Source organism: Mesoplodon densirostris, chromosome 12, assembly GCF_025265405.1.
Source record: "Mesoplodon densirostris isolate mMesDen1 chromosome 12, mMesDen1 primary haplotype, whole genome shotgun sequence".
Taxonomy (NCBI): Eukaryota; Metazoa; Chordata; class Mammalia; order Artiodactyla; family Ziphiidae; genus Mesoplodon; species Mesoplodon densirostris.
Window position 1 is genome coordinate 22,494,371 of NC_082672.1, and position 18,243 is coordinate 22,512,613.

The following is an 18,243-nucleotide window of genomic DNA, read 5'->3' on the forward strand; positions in this document are numbered from 1 at the left end:
GCTTTACCTCTGGGCATCTTCAGACGTGGTGGGGTCAGGTGGTTTTTCAGGGATATTGTCGCATATGGTTTATACAATGCTGACAACTGCCTTTGCTTTGTCTAAAATAATCTTCCTTGAGGCTGCTTCCCTGGAACTTGATTTGTTAGTGTAGCTTTTGAGCATCCAGTGAGTGCAGAAATATCAAGTGTGGAAACCCAGGGAATCTTTTCATTTGGCCTGTGAAGTTCATGACCCAAGATTCATTTGTGACCAATAATTTCCATTGTTATGGGCACACGGTGCCATTCGGAACATTTTTTGGATAATTAGAGCGATATAAGGCAGTTAGATTGAAAAACCCATCATGAAGAGAAATGATAAAGTTTCAAAAGCAAAGCCTTAATTTCTTCAATAGTCATAATAGATGTTAGAAGATGAAAATTGATGCTCTGAACTACTCACTTAAATGTCTTTGTCTGCCACATTTAATTTTCCTTCTACTCACAAGGATTGGCTTTTACAGTTATTTCCAAGGTACCCCACTGTGTTACAGTTAAATTTCGATTGGTGGGACCTAATTTAAATTATGTTTAGGAAACTGTTCTGTAAGTGCCTCCTGAGAACGGACATTGGCCTTGCTTATGTTACTGTGAATTCTGGGTGTCTTTGGTTAAGTCAGCTCTTTGAGGTCACTGTGTTTTAAAATATTTTTTTTTGTTAATTACATAAGGACGCTACTTAATTCATAAGGTTATGTGAGGATTAAACTCCTGGCAGGTGGTACAGACTCAGTAGCTAGTAGTGATTATTGACAATAGTGATTCATGTTGGTAATAGTCACAATCATGGTCTAAATGTAACAATAATTGTATTTTATTAATCACATGACTGATTCTTTAGCCCATCATTGTGGACATAATAGAAATGTACATAGAGATGAGTAACATTAAACCAAACACTTGGTAAGGAAACACTTCATATGAAATTGGTAAGCTTTTTTCGTGCTGTATACAACATAATCAGCAACCTCTCAATCACTTTATTGCCTGAGCCTGGTCTTGTCCATTGACCCAAGCAAGAATTTTTTTTTCAAATAATAAATTTTAAAAATTTGTCCAATTTCCCCCACTCCAAATTGGTAGTAAGAGAAAACAAGATAAAAAAGATAAAAAGGGAAAGTTTGCATGATAAAATTTTACACGATATAAAAGGAAAACCTGCATCATTAGAATGGCCTTTCTTTTATGGTACTTTTTGTAAAAGATAATAAATACAAATTACTTTATAATAATGTGACTTTTCATGTCCTGCCATTTTCCTTCAGATAGCCAGGGCTTTTGACTGGTCTTGACCTTATTCATTTTAAGGTAATAGTAGCTGGGCTATAGACCTTTAAACCAGGTGCACAGATTTATACACTCTCATTGCATTGGATGTAATTATTTAAGAATTATGTAAGTGGTATGTCTTCTTTAAGCTGAGGAAAGATAAGAAGGAAGGTGAAAATTGTTAGCATTCACTGGATGTGTTCTGCAGAGTCAGGTTCTTTGCTATAGCTGCTTAATCTTTGAAAAATAAGAATTAAGAATCCCATATTCACTTGAGAAAATCAGGTTTCAGAGCAGAAATTAATTTGCTGAGAATTACATAGTTATGATAGTCATTTTTGGAGTCAGAAGTTACTGAAATCTTACTTTAAATTAGAAAATCCAAACTTTATAACTCTATTTCCTGTAGAAATTGCTGTATTTTGTGATTTCCTCAGACTCAGTGTTTATCCATCCATCTGTTCCTTTATGTTTTTACTTTTTTTGTCATTACTTACACCAGTATGGAAAATAAAATGGGAAACTTTTAATCTATTTAACTTGGGCACATTTTAGTACGTCTTATAAAGATTTGATGAGGTTGCAAATAAGATTTGCTCTCTGTTCACTGTGGTTTGATACAACTTTTCCTGCTGTCACATATAATTCAGAGCAAACCTTATGGGCTTCAATGCGTTGTGGCCTTCAGTATGTGTCCTTTTATATAGGGCCATTTTTATAGGTTTTCAGATGCATACAGTTCTTCTGTTGCGTCCTTTGGGTTTAAAGGTAACTGAAGAGGGTATCAGTGTTTCTGACTGAATTTTACTAAACCGATGTGAAACCTATAGACTCGTAAGCTCTTACTTACTATAAGGACTGCAGTTTGTTTTGCCATTACAGCCTTTGTGAGTGGAGCCCATTACTGTTAGCTTCTCAGGCTACATGGTTTCATTTTTCCAGAATTATTTTCTTAACCTCTTCTATAAAACTGGACTCCTCCTGCTTTGTTTTTCAAGCAGTTCACTTGACTATACCTTGATTTATTCATATATTCAGTTCCTTACCCATTCATTTATTCATCATCAGCAAGATTAATTAAACCAGTAGTATGAGCAAAGCACATTTTGTTCCTTGAGCATTCTGTAGCCATTTGAAAAACTGACTGAGGGTTACTTTTTTTTTTTTTTTTTGGGGTACACGGGCCTCTCACTGTTGTGGCCTCTCCCATTGTGGAGCACAGGCTCCGGACACGCAGGCTCAGCGGCCATGGCTCACGGGCCCAGCCGCTCCGTGGCATGTGGGATCTTCCCGGACCGGGGCATGAACCCGCGACCCCTGCATCGGCAGGCAGACTCTCAACCACTGCACCACCAGGGAAGCCCGAGGGTTACTTTAATGTCATTTCATAGTACTCTTCCTGCTTGTCATTCTTCCTGTCTCCTTCCTTTAGCTTGCAGGGTAGGATGACTGTGGTGGCGGGACCTCTCATCTTTTACTGGCTACATAGAATGCCCTGTTTCTAGGATGACCTGAATTACCATTTGTGTAATGCTTTACAGTTTACCAATGGCTTCCATGTTACATGACCCCACTTAAAGCAAGAACTATTCTGTAGATATTACTTACATTTTATTTTGTATATGAGAAAACAGAGGCTCTAAGAGTTACAGTTGAGTGATTTGCTCAAAGTCACAGCATTAGTGAGTCATGAAGCAGGATTCAGCCCTGGTTCTCCCAACTACAGGCAATATGTCATTCGATGCCAGATCACTGGTCTGGTTGACTGGTAGTGTTCAAATATTGGAGCTTTGTTGATACGATCTGTATATTCTGTTTAGTATGAAACAAATAAGGAAGTAGAAGCCATATTGGAGTTTGGGGGAAGAATCAGATCTCAAGAGTTTTAGGGAATCTTGGAGGCAGTGTACCTTCCCTTCCTTGATGATAACTGTGAAATCCACCCAGTCACTCCCCTGCTCTGAGAATCTCATAGACTCCAAGCAACATCCTTATAGATCTGATTCCCTTGGCAGTTATAGTTTCCCTGTGAATTACTAAATTAGATATTGAACAGCATCATCCACTTCAGAGATCTTCATGCTTTATCTCTTCTTCTCTCTGAATCCCCTTAATACTTTTTACTTCTCTCCTGTCTCTTTTTTGTATGTATTTTTGTGCTTATGCTTTTTAATAAAGTGATTTATGTGGGGCTTTTATCTCACCTACCACACTGTAAGCTGCTTGAGGGCAAAGACTACATCTTTATTTCATTGGTGTCCTCTTCAGCCTTGAAAATGGTGGTTGAAAAAAATAGTAGATATTCCATAAATATTTGTTGAATTTAATAAAAATATCTGATTGTGAGTTTTCATCTAAAATTCATTTGGGGGACTGCAAATTGATACCTGGGCACAGATTTAATTTTAATCATATTAGGGAGATGAATCAGCAAGTCTGATTCTAATTAAATATCCAGAGCAGAGCCATAAACAAATTTATGTGCTTTCTAGGTGATCTTTTTGAATGCAAAAAATTAGTCTCAAAGTAAAATAACAAACCCACCCCCCAAAACAAAACAAAACTCCCTACATTCCCCTACAAGGATGTTTTATTGTCTTTGTCTTGACCATGGGAACAAAAACAACTGACCTCTGAAAAGATTTAATGAGATAAAATAAAACATGGCCTCTGAATGTAGAGGCTTCCTGGAAGATACAGGTCATGTGGATGTGAAGCACAGCTGTCTCTGGCTTCAGGACTAAAGATGTACATTTAATCCAGCCTGTGGTTCTGGGAAGCCCCTGAAAATTTTTGAGCAGAAGAGTGATGTCATCAGAGCTGCACTTTAGGAAGCTGAACCGGGCCAGGTTGTGCTGGATGGTGCGGGGGTAGAGGTGAGGGGAGGGTGAGTGGGTGCAAGAGTCCCTGAAAGCACAGAAGCCACTTAGGAGGCACTTAGCATTAATTCACACAAGAGCTGTCACCGCATGTTATGCCCTTTCCCTCTCCTCCCACACATATATCACAGATGAAAGCACTAAGAAAACTTTAGTGAACACTTGAATCCCAAGTTCAGGGAATTCTTTCTTTTTCTTTTTTTATTGAAGTAGAGTTGATTTACAATAATGTGTTCGTTTCAGGTGTACAGCATAGTGATTCAGTATTTTTATAGACTACACTCCATCAGTAATGGCTGTACCACCCTGTGCTGGAATTCTGACTTAACTTCCTCCAATCTCTTCCTTAGTTCCTCACTTCGCAAGTTTTGCATCCTGGTGCCTTTATGGCTACTTTCAGCTCAAAGTATTTTTCTTAAGACTCTCCTGATGCTTCCACAGGTGACTGCCTCTGAGAATTGTCCCTGGATTCCATATACCCAATACCCAAGGTCATAGTGCCTAGACCTGTCCTGTGGAAATTTGACAGTTGGACCCAAAGCACTTTCGGATCTGACTTTGCACACTGGGAGTTCAGGCAGGTGTTGAAGGTCTGAATTGCAGTGGCGGCAATAAGGGTTGACAGGACGCAGACAAGATGAGAGAATGTGCAGGAGGCCCACGGAGGGCTGCCTGATTGGGTGCAGGAGGGGTATGTGTGCGTGTGTGTGTGCGTGTGTGCACGGGCGTGTGTGCACGGGCGCACGCTTATATCCGCACTTCTGGGGGCAGAGAGCAGTAGGAAGCTGTCAGTGATGACACGAGGCTTTTGAGCCTGCGAATTTGAATAGGACTTTTTTTTTTTTTTTTTTTTTTTGGCGGTACGCGGGCCTCTCACTGTTGGTGGCCTCTCCCGTTGCGGAGCACAGGCTCCGGACGCGCAGGCTCAGCGGCCATGGCTCACAGGCCCAGCCGCTCCGCAGCATGTGGGATCCTCCCAGACCGGGGCTCGAACCCATGTCCCCTGCATTAGCAGGCAGATTCTCAACCACTGCGCCACCAGGGAAGCCCTGAATAGGACTTTTAATAGAAAAAAAGGAAGTAAAGAGAGAAGCTGGCTTGGGTCTCAGGATGATGAATTTGATTGTGTACCGAGTTTGATATAAAAGTAGATAAAAAGCTTATACTTTATACTACTCAACTTTTTTTTTTCCCCATGAGGGTTTATAGCTGGAAACAGGAATTCACTGGAAGGCATGAGTCTTCTTCCTCTTTTTACTGTTCTTCCAGCTCCTTAAATATTTCCCAAGAGCTTAGGATGTTTTGGGTTTTCTCAACCTTACCCTTGCCAAAATCCCCCACAAATTCACCTCCTTAGGAACATGTGTACTTGTCAGAGTACACATGTTTAATCATATTAGGGAGATTAAACAGCAGCCGGAAGTGTGCCTTTCGGCCTGCCAAAATAAAACATACGGGAAAAATAGCTATATTTTCCTTTTGATAAGCATGAGCATTGTCACCTCACAACTTGCTGAAATAGCACAGCAAAGGAACACTTTTGGGCAGGCTGGAAAATCAAGGGAATGCGCGAACACAGGCACTTCTTCTTTTCTTTACTATGATGCCTTCGATTGAAACAGTCTAGTTCAGGGAAGCAGGGGCATTTTTACTTGAGCACTAAAATCGAAAAAGTGTATTAGCCATTCGAATTGCAAGTTGTCCTCTCAATTGGTGGTATTTCTAACAAGATCCTTAGGCTCTTAAATTTGTTGGTAGCGGTGAGTCAGCCGGTCCCAATGTAATCCACTCCCATTCCCATCCACTGAGAAGTTTTTGAATTTCAGCAGAGACACTCTTGATTCAATCAGTTTAAAAGCATATAACGATCCTGTAATTATCATTTGTCATTACTTTGTGTACTAATGATTAAAGCAACCATTTAATAACCAAAGGGCAGTAAATATATTTTAGATCATGAGCCATAAAAAGATTTCCATTAACAGAATATTTGGGCAGAAATAAATTATTCATTGACTGTAGCAGAGCTTGATTCTGTCATCAGCCTTAAGTGGAACTTTTGAGAACACCAATCATCACAGTCACCAACACTAAATTGGCTTGAGCCCCCATCCTTCTTACATGGAACCTGAGCTTTCTTTGGCTATTTGTAAAAGCTTTAATTCGGTTTAATTCAATGAATGTTCATGGTGTTTCTGCCATATGCAATTTAGTGTTCTGGTGGTTGGAGGACTACAGTGATGAGTAAGTCTGCATTTTAGTCTTTAAGTTGCTTGTAAACCCAAAAGAGAGACAAGATTAGTACATAACTAACTTGGATATAAGGAAGCTTAAGTAGCGCCATCAGAAATGTATAAATAAAATGCGTTGCAAATTCAGAGGAGAAAGAAATCACATGAATTTTCTCATGGGAGTGTGGAGGGAGGGATTTGGAGATCAGGAAGTGTTTCCTGAGGAAGGCTTTAAAGACAGGCAAGGTTTGGACAGATGGAGAGAATTACAACCACATAGGCAAAGAGTTGGGATGGGTAATGTAGGTGTCATAGGAACGAAAAATAACATGATGTGTTTGGAACACAGCATTGGTAAGTGAAGAGGAGACACCAAAGAGAGGAAAGAAAGATACCTAGAGACTTAGAGAGTGCATAGAGGACCTTGAAGGAGTAATTAGCACATCAGTTTGGTAGACATTAAAGAACCAATTTTGAGCTAAGGAGTAATATGATTGGATTATATTTTTGAAATATACCTCACCTCACCTCACCTCACAAATAAGAGGTAGAAAACCTGAAGGTAGACAAGTTAAAAAGCCATTGGGATCATCTCTGTGAGAGGTAATACATTTCTGAACTAAGCTGGTTGTAATAAGAATACGAAGGAGGGGACAGATGAGAGAAATAATGCAATCATTTGTCTATAGGTTTTGACACATGATTGCCTACATGAGGGGTGGAAAAGAGGAAGGAGTTAAAAATTCCATGCAACGACTTTAGTAAACTTTTGAATCCAGCCAACATTTATGGAAAATCAAGCCATGTGCAAGCCATTGTGCTCTGTGCTAGAGGTGTGTACTGAGAAAAATGAGAAGGGTCTTGTCTCCAAGTAGCTGAAAATTTGGGTGGGGATATAAGTGTACTCAATTAACTGAAATCCAAACCAGATCATGATTAGTGCGACAACAGGAGTAGTGCAAAGAGTTATGAGAACACAAAGGAGAGTGATATTAATTTTGATGCTGGAAAAATAGGGAAGAATCTAGGGGAGAAGACACTTGGGCCTGGAAGGTCAGATAGAGGAATCCAAAATATTTTAGCTGTCAGAAACATAGCAAGAAAACTAAGAGAGGCAAGTGTCAAAGAAACTAAGGGGAGAGGACCTTTACAGAGAGAGGAGCTCTTACTTATTGCCCCTGGTATGTCAGATCCTGAGCTGGAAGCTCTGTATTTAAGGAAGGTGTGCCCCACAGTGCGAAGTGCTGCAAAGTGGTAACAATGTCATCTAAGAAAGGGCCCCTGCATTCAACAATTTAAGGGTTAAGAGTGGTTTTTGAAGAGGTTTCAGTCGAGCAGGGGGGAAACATTCTAAAGGTTATTCCTTGTCTTGAACATATAATTAAACTCCATCAGTGAAAGAAAGGCTGAGCTTTCCTCAGTGATTTATCCTTGACAGGTCAAGTTTATAGAAACCTCAGTAGATCTTAGCTCACCGGCTGGTCTTCGAGGTACCCCCTGAGAATGTGTTAGTCCTGAGAAGTCTTTGTAAATTTTACAATATTGCAAACGTGTTGGATGCCTAGATGATTTTCTCACAGGTCCAAGATTTCAACTGACTACAAGCCTCCCTCTTTCTCACTTCTTCCTCCTTCCCACCATTTCCCTTTTAAGCACCCGGCTGGTTAGGGTGAGCGCATTTGCCACACCCTTGGCTCAGGGTCAGGGAAGTCCTCGGGCTCTCCTTGGCACTTTTCCCACATGGAAGGAAATTTCTAGAGAACAATCCAGGGAAGTGCACGCACACATAGACACACACACACATACACACCAGTTCTTTTCCTGTCCTTTAGGATAGTCATGTGCCAATAAACAGACAAAACACACTGTCACATACAGGCGTATTGTGTCACATTCACCCTTAGGAAACTGGGCAGAGAGGCAGTCATCTCATAGGAGGTAATGGGGCTGCTATTAACATTTAGGAATAATAATAGAACTTAAAGAAAAATTTAAAAATTACTTTGTTAAGACAAATAGCGTATTACTGTAGAGTGTGAAGGGATGACATTTGTATCAAGGTTATGTTTAGTGGATTTTTTTTTAATCAATTAGTACAGCAAATTGGGCACAGTAAAAGAACTTTCACAGAGGCACTCACATTACCACAGAGGGGCATTTTAAATTGTATCAGGCCACCCCGTAATTTATTTATTTATATATTTTTCCTGACATCATTGAATTTATTGGGGGAAAAAACAATGAACAAATAACCATACAATCTTGGGCTTTGATAGGTGTTATAAAGAAAAATAAAGTAAGTTAAGGGGATTAAAAAGTAAGGAGGATGTAGTGTTTTGGATAGAAAGTCAGGGAAGTCCTCTCTGAGGTAGTAAGGTTTGACTAGAGAGCTGAATGAGGGGTTTCTTGTGTATGATGTATACTATGTCCATTGCCACCCCGTAATTTAAAAGGAATGAAAGGAGAGAATTTAAAAGGAGTAGTAGAGTGGAGGAAGAAGCAATTGCTTCTTTACCCCACAGATGCTTAATAGTACATGCACATGGTAAGTGTGTGTTTATAATCATTCACTCATGTATTCGTTTATCCATTCACACACTTGATCCCTCAATCCATAAACATTTACTGAGTTCCTGTTGTGTCCCAGGTTGAGTGCTGGGAAATATAAATGAGTAGAGAAAAAAAAGTAACATTTAAAATAAAATACTTCCTTATTATGGGAAACTAGACAATATAAGTAGATTTCCCTGTTTTATAAGTATACAGCTTGATGGAAGTACATTTATGGGGTGAGTATTATATACTCCTGATTTTACCCCTCAAAGTTCTTTCCTGCCATTGTAAACCCTAAAATGTGTTCAACCTGCTACAATATAGTAATTCAGTTATTAGATTAATGGTAATGGGGCTTGTCAGAGCTTCTAAAGAAATTGTCATATGTTCTCATCAGACTTTACCTACTACACCGCTGGAATTCCTTTCCCTTAAGAATTGAATTGGCAGGATGATTTATCAGGCTGATTTTCCTCTGTCTTGTCAGACGCCTTGGGATAGATAGGGTCAGTATGCCTTTTTGTGTATCCATAGAAATAGCCTCAGGGAATTCTCCAAATGTAGGGCCATCTTCTACCTTTGAAAGCACTGTCAAGATCCTTTCAAACAGCAATCAAACTCAGAAGTGGGTAGGACCATTGAGTCTCACTTAGGCTGGTCTCCTAGGGCACAGTAAACCTGAGAGAGTTAGCGATATGTTCCTTGCCAGGTAATACTTTCTCTTTTTACTCTTTTTTATTTATTACCTCTTTGCCTCATTTTTATAATTTTATACTTTTTTTCCAACTGACAACTGTGGCTGATAGGTTTATGTCTTGCAGGACTTGTTTTAATGTCACCTTGGTGATGTATAAGAAAAGAAAACCTTCATTTTCTACCCCCCATTTGGTTTTTCAGCATACATTCATGTTTTGGGGTCAGCTATAACATGCTACCATGTTTACCTCTATTTTAAATAGTCAAAAATTTAAGTTGAACTAAGAAACCTATGGGACTTTTGTCCCAGAACTCTTAATCTTGGATTCTTTTGTTTCCAAATCAAATAAAATATATATATGTGCATCATATTTGTGTAAATGGCAATGATTTTCATTATAAATGTCAATAATTTTTATTATGTCAAAATAAAATTTTGAGTTTTTGGAGTTAATGAACATATTAACATAGATTTTTGTAGAGATACTAAAATATTTTAATTCAACTCTGTGTTAATTTGAAAGTTTTATTATGCATACTTTAAGAATGCACTAACCCAAATTTGGAAATATTTATTGACAAAAATAAAATGTTTATGTGGATTTTTTTTTAATTCTAGAGAGAGAAAAAAGTTAATTTCACTTCGGTATTATTTTCTAAATAGTATGCATTTGTGCCTGCCTATATCGTTTTCTAAGCATATATATACTCTTACACCTTTTATCTGGAGCCATGGAGGAGAGGACAGGAACTGGTCTGATGTGTGTACCAAGATCATTCATTCATTCACTCATTCATTCATTCATTCATCCAGGATAGGGATGGATGTTGACAAACGACTTGTATTTTCCGTTTTGATAAATACAAGTAAACTAAATGTTTTTACCTGGAAAATATAGTATTAACGGGGAGGGATTTGACAACATATGTAAACTTAAGGTTGTTGTAAGTGGATGGAAAATTGCCACCTGGTCAGGAAATACATAATAAGATCATTTAGATAAATTATTGATTAATTAATTATAAAATTCCCTTTGATCATTTACAGGTAAAAGAGATATAGTCTTTTCAAAATGTCTAGAACTATATGTGTGCTTTAAAATTTATGTGCTGTGAAGCTTTACCAGTGGCAGGAACAAGACTTAAAATACTTTGATTAGTTATCAAGAACTTTTCTACTATATTAAAAAAACATTAACAGGATTAGGAAGATAAATATGTACCTAGCACAGAGTCAATACTCAATAAATATTTGTCATATGAAAAAAAAAAGAAATTTTCTACTACTTTCAATAAAAATAGGGCTCTTCAGAGTCCTCATCTAAACTTTTATTCTTAAGCTATTTAAATATATACCTAATGGAAATTTATTCTTAAGAATTTTATGATGAGACATTTTATTTTAAAAAATTTTCTATATCAGATATTTTATATTTGTGTTTTTTGACACAAATGTGGTTGGCCTGTACAACATATGGGATATAATATCAGTTCACTTGGGATTTTACTTAGAATATAGAGGTGAGCCAGTGGACAAAGAAAACTTAATCATTTATTTGAAGATATTTATTACTTTATTTTAAACATTGCTAGGATTATAATCACTTATTTTTAATGTACCCCATTTTATATACATAAGTTTGATGTATTTTGGAAATCTGATAAAAATTTAAATTAAAATAAATTAATTCCATTTTAAGGTTGGCACTGAATTATTCTTCAGAACAGATGCAATTAGTTAGCATTTTCTGAAGCACACATTTTAAAATCTTTTCACTCATGGTATCATTATCATTTAAACCCTCTTTTAGAAATCTTAGAGAATTACGTTTGGAAATGTTCTGTATAAATTCTGCAATGTCTATTATAATTAAACATGCTTAAGTTTATACATTTAGTAATAAGACATATAACTTATGAGAAGGGTGACTCTTGGTAACTCAATGATGTCTAAGTCTTATTTTCTAACATTATCAAAACCTTAATGAGTGATTTCTGAATTGAATAATACCAACATTACATGGCAACACATAAACATTATGTGGGTAGTTAACTGTGGTAGGTAGGGAGCAGTGATTGGTTAGAAAAGTCATTGGTTGAAATGTCAGGAAACCATCAAGGTTCTTGCCCTGGATCTCATAGACTAATTTACGATCTTGGGCAAGTAAATCAACCTTCCCTTATTCTACTACCTGCCCTCTTAATTTTTATATATATAATATAATTGCATTTCCATATATATCTGCAAAACCTCTAAAATTCTTCCTCTGTGTAAAATAATAATCCGTGAGATTCTGAAGAGGAGTAGAGACGAAAACCTGGTGGACTGCTTTCATGACAGTCTTGACGGCAAGTTGGTTAGAAGCCAAGCTTGGTTTGGACTTAAGAACACACAACTCGGGATTTGGCTGTTGCCACCAATATTTGTGGGGCCTCCAGGGCAAGAGTTCAAACGGAGGCCCACATGCCTTCTTCTTAACTGGATCAGTGACTAAATCTTTATTTATAAAGAATGTGGGGGCTTCCCTGGTGGCGCAGTGGTTGAGAGTCCGCCTGCCGATGCAGGGGACACGGGTTCGTGCTCCGGTCCGGGAAGATCCCACATGCCACGGGGCGGCTGGGCCCGTGAGCCATGGCCACTGGGCCTGCACGTCGGGAGCCTGTGCTCTGCAACGGGAGAGGCCACAGCAGTGAGAGGCCCGCGTACCGCAAAAAAAAAAAAAAAAAAAAAGAATGTGAATTTGTAGGGATTTCATCTGACCTGTTTAAGTTGTGGATTTGGTGAGAATAAGTTTCTGGCTCCTTTTTGTTGTGAATAGTAATTAAATCCTCATTAAAGAATTTGTAATGTCCTGTTAGTGAATTTTACATGGGTCAGGCTTGATAAAAGTTTGCTTACTTTCATTGTTTTCAAGCTTTAAAAATTTAAGCAGATTGACTATTTTTAGATTTTTCTCTTCCTTTATTCCCCCTGAGTTTATTGCTTCTGAACTCCAAAAAAGAAGCTACTTATACCAAGATCTTGACTTGCACTCATTCTCAATGAGCTAAGGGATATAAAAGTAGAATGTTACTTGTATTCAAAGTATACAAAGTATCACTATGTTTTCATCAACAATGTAAATTAAAGTAAAAATTCAAAAACTAAACTATTTTAAAACACTGATTTTTCTTATTAAATATCCAAAATTACTTTAAAATGAAAAGGCAAATCCATATGATAATGAGTGTATAAAACATTTAAAATCTAAATTATTTAAACAGAGCTAAAGCTTGTAAATATATTTTCTAGAAATTTTATTGTCTTCTTAAATATTTTAATCAAAGTAAATCTACACACAGGTTTAGGATTCAGTGTTCTTTTAGTTGCTAATGTAAAGAATTAGTGTCATGTTTTATGCAGTTTACCTCTATACAAATTTAAGAATAAGAGTTGCTTACTTGTGAAATGTTCCTGAGGTACCATGTGTGATTCTTTTTCCAAATGCTGCACTAATCATTAATAATTCTAGAACCACTGATCCGATCACTAAGAGAAGCAAGAAGAAAGATGCTGCCATTACTGTACTTTGCTATAAAAGACTTTGTTGTGCCATTTGAGAGAAATGGCTGACTAGATAATTCAAGAAGAGTCATGTACCACAGTGTTCATTGCAGCTCTGTTTACAATAGCCAGGACATGGAAGCAACCTAGATAGTCTTTTCTTAAGCATTAATGCTGCTTACATCTTCTCTGCTTTTGAAATGATGTCGAGCTCCCCACTTCGCAGTGTCACAGCCCACAAACCTTCAGGGCATTTGAACTCGTTCACTTTTTGACTGGAGCAAAGACATTGGGCACAAGATGAGGAAAAGCATTTCCTGGGGCCTAAACAGCTCTAGTCAAGAGCTGGGACGTTTAGTGCTACAGGACAACTGGATGCCAGTGACAGAGGTGCCCGTATATTTGTCCATACATTTCTTTTGTGTATTTGTGGTATGTGGCCTTTCTGAAGCATGGGACCCAAGGCAGGAACCCCTCCTGCTCGGCGGTGTGGGCTCTGCTGGCTGTATCTGGGCGTGAGCGTAATCTTGAGGGCACCATCTGCAGAGGCAGCACAGTGGTTCCTTCCTGAGGACACTAGGGGGAGCTGTTGCAGGAAGGAAGATGTGGCAGATGGTGTTGTGACTGGCTGTCAGACTCCCTTTGGGCTCTTATAAGTCCCCCTTGCTGGCATCCTAGAATACTTGGTTGGGACTTTTCAAGGGGACTGGAGGTCCTGTATGAGCAGGTGGGGCTGGAAACAGGAGCTGTTGTTAATTGGTGTTGATGCCACTTCATCTGTATACACCTAGGCTGAGAGGGTCTGGGAGTGCTTGGGTAGCTCATTTCCAAGTCAATAAGTGCTCCCTTCACTTCCGTAGGGATGGGCAAAGACACTTCTATCCTGGAAATCTGTTTTCTCCACACATTTGGAAAGGATAGGATAGTTCCAATTTCTTTTATGAATATTCTCTGTGAAGGGAGCTAGGGAAACAATTAAATCATTGATCTGAGATCAGTGAAATGATAAAGGGATTTATTATTTACGTAGGTTGGGGACCTTAACCACAAATGGATAGAATTCAGGGAGTCTGAGAACTTGGTTGAGAGAAAAATTAAAACTATATTTTCACAAACATCTACCTGAGCTTCAGCACTGCCTCCATTATTAATGTAGGCAACAGATGATAGTAGTTTTAGCAGCATCTGTGACTTGGTCGCCAGTAGAAATCACAGATATTTTCATGTCCCACTACTATTGTGGATAATATCTCAGAGTATCTTTATAATTATAACTGCTCAAAATGATGGTAGGGGCTTCCCTGGTGGCGCAGTGGTTGAGAGTCTGCCTGCTGATGCGGGGGACACGGGTTCGTGCCCCAGTCCGGGAAGGTCCCACATGCCATGGAGCGGCTAGGCCCGTGAGCCATGGCCACTGGGCCTGCGCATCCAGAGCCTGTGCTCCGCAATGGGAGAGGCCACAACAGTGAGAGGCCCGCGTACCGCAAAAAAAAAAAAAAAAAAAAAAAAATGATGGTAGATATTATCCTGCACTATATCTTCTAAAAATTTATTTATTTATTTATTTTTACATATACATGTATCTGTTCTTTTTCAAATTCTTTTCCCATTTAGGTTGTAACGGAATATTGAGCAGAGTTCCCTGTGCTATACAGTAGGTCTTTATTGGTTATCCATTTTAAATATAGCAGTGTGTGCATGTCAGTCCCAAACTCCCAATCTGTCCCTCTCCCCACCTTTCCCCCCTGGTAACCATAAGTTCATTCTCTAAGTCTGTGAGCCTGTTTCTGTTTGTACATTCATTTGTATCATTTTTTTTAGATTCCACATATAAGCGATATCATATGATATTTGTCTTTCGCCGCCTGACACTTCACTTAGTATCATAATCTCCAGGTCCTTCCGTGTTGCTGCAAATGGCATTATTTCATTCTTTTTAATGGCTGAGTAATATTCCATTGTATATATTACCCTGTACTATATCTTGTTTCTAATTTTTAATAAAGAGTCACATATGTTCCTGTCAACAAATTTGTTTAAAATTTTTTTAAGGTAACTGTATTTCATTATAATTGGTTTCCTTTATAATTCTATGTTTTTTATTTTATGTAGTTTAAAACATTATGCTAAGAAGGGATCCCCAGGCTTCTTCAGACTGTCAGAGGGGTTCATGGTAACAAGAAGGTTGAGAAATTCTGATCTAGATAAAATCTCCTATTTTGCTGCAGAAGATCAAGGCCTTGGAAAGACTAGTGAGTTACTTAAGGTCATCTAGGGGGGCAGGAGTTAAAAGTGGTGTCCTTCCTGTTCTGTGTGGCCTCCTTGCACCTTAATCCTGATCTCAGTGCCAGGGAAATGAGCTCCTTGGTCTTATTCAGCAAAAGCCCTTTCATTATGATGAAGACCAAGCCAGCTTCCTTCTTTCTTTGTGCTTCCCTGGCCTGGAGTGGCCTTCCCACCTCTCACTTCCACGCCTGCTGGTGGTGGATGGGGAGGTAGGGTAGTCCCCAGCAGTGCTTGCCCCTGGGTCCCACAGCATCACAAAGCATGCTGTTCTAAGACACCTGAGCGGGTCAACAGAAAGAGCAGAGAATTTAATCCTGATTGCTTGACCCCGTTTTAGTGGTGGTATTTCAGGCAATATTGGTATCCCCATGTTAGCAGGGGAAATCTTTCATCCAACACAGTAGGCTTTGTTAAATTAATTAAGGAGCTCTTGTCACATGGTTTCTTCCTCTTTTAGACTAACATAAAACTGAAATATCAGCAGAGAAATAGAGAATTCATTACTAATATTTATCTTTCACTTCCTAGTGCCATTTCTAAGCACTGTATAATTCTCTTACCAATTCTAACAATATTATCGTTATCCCTATTTTACAGATGGGAAAACTAAGGCACAGAAAGGTTAGGTAACTTGCCAAAAGTTATTTATATGTCTACTAAGTGCCAGATATGGGATTCAAAAGAGGTATTCTGGCTCCAGAGTCCCTGGTCTGGGTCACTATGCCACATGTCCAGTTACTATTTCAATGTCTCACATCACCATTGCCCAACCTCTATCTTTCTTTGGTTTGGGGTTGGACTAGGAGCCTACATATCTGGGGTGAAGGGAGCCTTTGGATTATTTTGAGGCAGTCCTAGGAGGAACTCTTTCCAGTCTCTCGGGGCTGTCTCTGAAAGGTACTGTGTCGTTTGGTTCCAAGTCTGTTCAGCTTTAATCCCTTGCTGCTATGTATTCAGGCAACATGGAGAAGGAAAAACACATTCATACCCAAAAGGTTTAGTAGTGCTGCAAAATGCTTGCTATGGATTGACTTTGTTCCGTTTCAAGGACTTGACAGTGCTTTCATCTTCGCTTTTGAAGCCTTCTCATCAGCAGCATTGGCAAATATACCTTTGAAAATTTGTATCTGAATTCTAGTGTTTTGAAAACAAAAATGTTTGTTAGTGTTTCTCTTCTTGAACACTAGTTGTTGTTTTGCCAACCAGTTAAACGTCTGAAAATCTGAGTGCTGGCTGAGAAGCTAAGCTTGCTGTAACCAGTTATCCCCAGATGGCCAGATTCCGTTGTGTACCACTTTTATAGATGTTCATTGATTGCATACTTGGGGTTATGAGGTGTACTGTTCCCCTTGTTTCTGCCAGCCATGCACTGCACATTATTTGATAGCATGAGACAGATGGTATAGCTCAAGCTAAAATGATGAAGGAGAGAAGAAAGTGAAACAATAGAAAAGGAGCACTGGATTTTCTAATTCACATTTCGGAAGTGAATTTAGCTTCTATCGTTAACTAATAAATGCAGTGTTGCTCTAAGACTTCAATTCATTAACGTCTGTTTAAACGGATATAACTGAGTAATCGGCAGGAAGCAATCTTTTCCTTCATGGAGGCCGTGCCAGATTGTATGGGGTCTCCTCCAGATTTGAAAATGTTGGGCCATTGGAAGTGTCAAAAATAGATCTGGGTTTTTCAGACTAAGATATACCACCATCAGTACCAATCAAAACAGAAAAATCCCAAATCTTATTTTTAAACTGGAAAAAAATATGTATATATAGCCTGGTGAAGTCGCGGTGATAAGGACAATTAATCAGTTTTCATGCAGCTGCTTCCTGATATTTCTGCAAATTGTTGTGGAAAAATTAATGAAGGTTAGATCAGTAATGGTTTCAAGCTTGGCCAGTGGAAAGAATGACAGTGTTTCCATCAGCAATTAAGCTGGGCTGCTTTCTTTTTTTCTATAGGGGAAGTGGTATGATGTGTGTTCTCCACAGGAAATGGAAAACGGCGGCTGAACTCTGTGAGCACAGGTATGGAGCAGGCCGGGGCTGCTCCAGCGGACTCTCCTTGATGGGCACGACCCATGATTTTCTGCAGAAAGGCTTTTGCTCTACCACACTGAGACATCATTCCTGAAAAAGAGAATGAGGATTTTCGGATTTTCTTGAGCTGCCGTTTCAGAAACAGATAGGCTCTGCATCTAAACTTTGGGAACCAGAAAGTGGAACTTATGACAAACAGAAAGTGAAACTCACCTATCTAATTTTATTTTTCAAGCCAAAGGTAGTTCAGTGCAGGCCCAGTTCACATCCTGTGTAACCCTATGGGATTTTCCCCAGTATTAGTTTAAAATTTTCCCATAGGGTCACACAGGATGTGAATTAAAGTAAACACTTAACGAGCAAGATGAAAAGGAAATTAGCTTTCTAAATGATCCTTTCACTGTTAACATCCTGAGTAGCTATTAGAAACATGGGAAAGGATCGCTTCAATGTCTCATGATCAAGTTGTTACATTATTAATAAACTATATTAAGATTCTTTCCTACGACATATGAAATATATTTCTTTATATATGAACCTAGATTTTACCTATATATTTGCCTTTTTGGAAAACACTAAACAGCCTAGCAAAATGCTCTATAAATCAGTGGTTCTTAGCCTTTTGCAGGGAGGGATTCACAAACCACTTCAGGACTCTGAAAAAAAACTCCTGACCCTTTCTCCCAGAAAAATGCATATATA

The 18,243-nt window shown here is 38.7% G+C and overlaps 1 long non-coding RNA gene across 1 annotated transcript in view; it reads left to right on the plus strand.

The window, feature by feature from the left end:
- LOC132499751 (uncharacterized) overlaps positions 1-17,602 on the plus strand; it is a 127,038-nt gene extending 109,436 nt beyond the window's left edge. The window contains exon 4 of the long non-coding RNA XR_009533937.1: positions 17,464-17,602. This is a non-coding gene — a long non-coding RNA (uncharacterized LOC132499751). The remainder of the gene's footprint in view (positions 1-17,463) is intronic.
- The last annotated feature ends 641 nt before the right edge of the window (positions 17,603-18,243 follow it).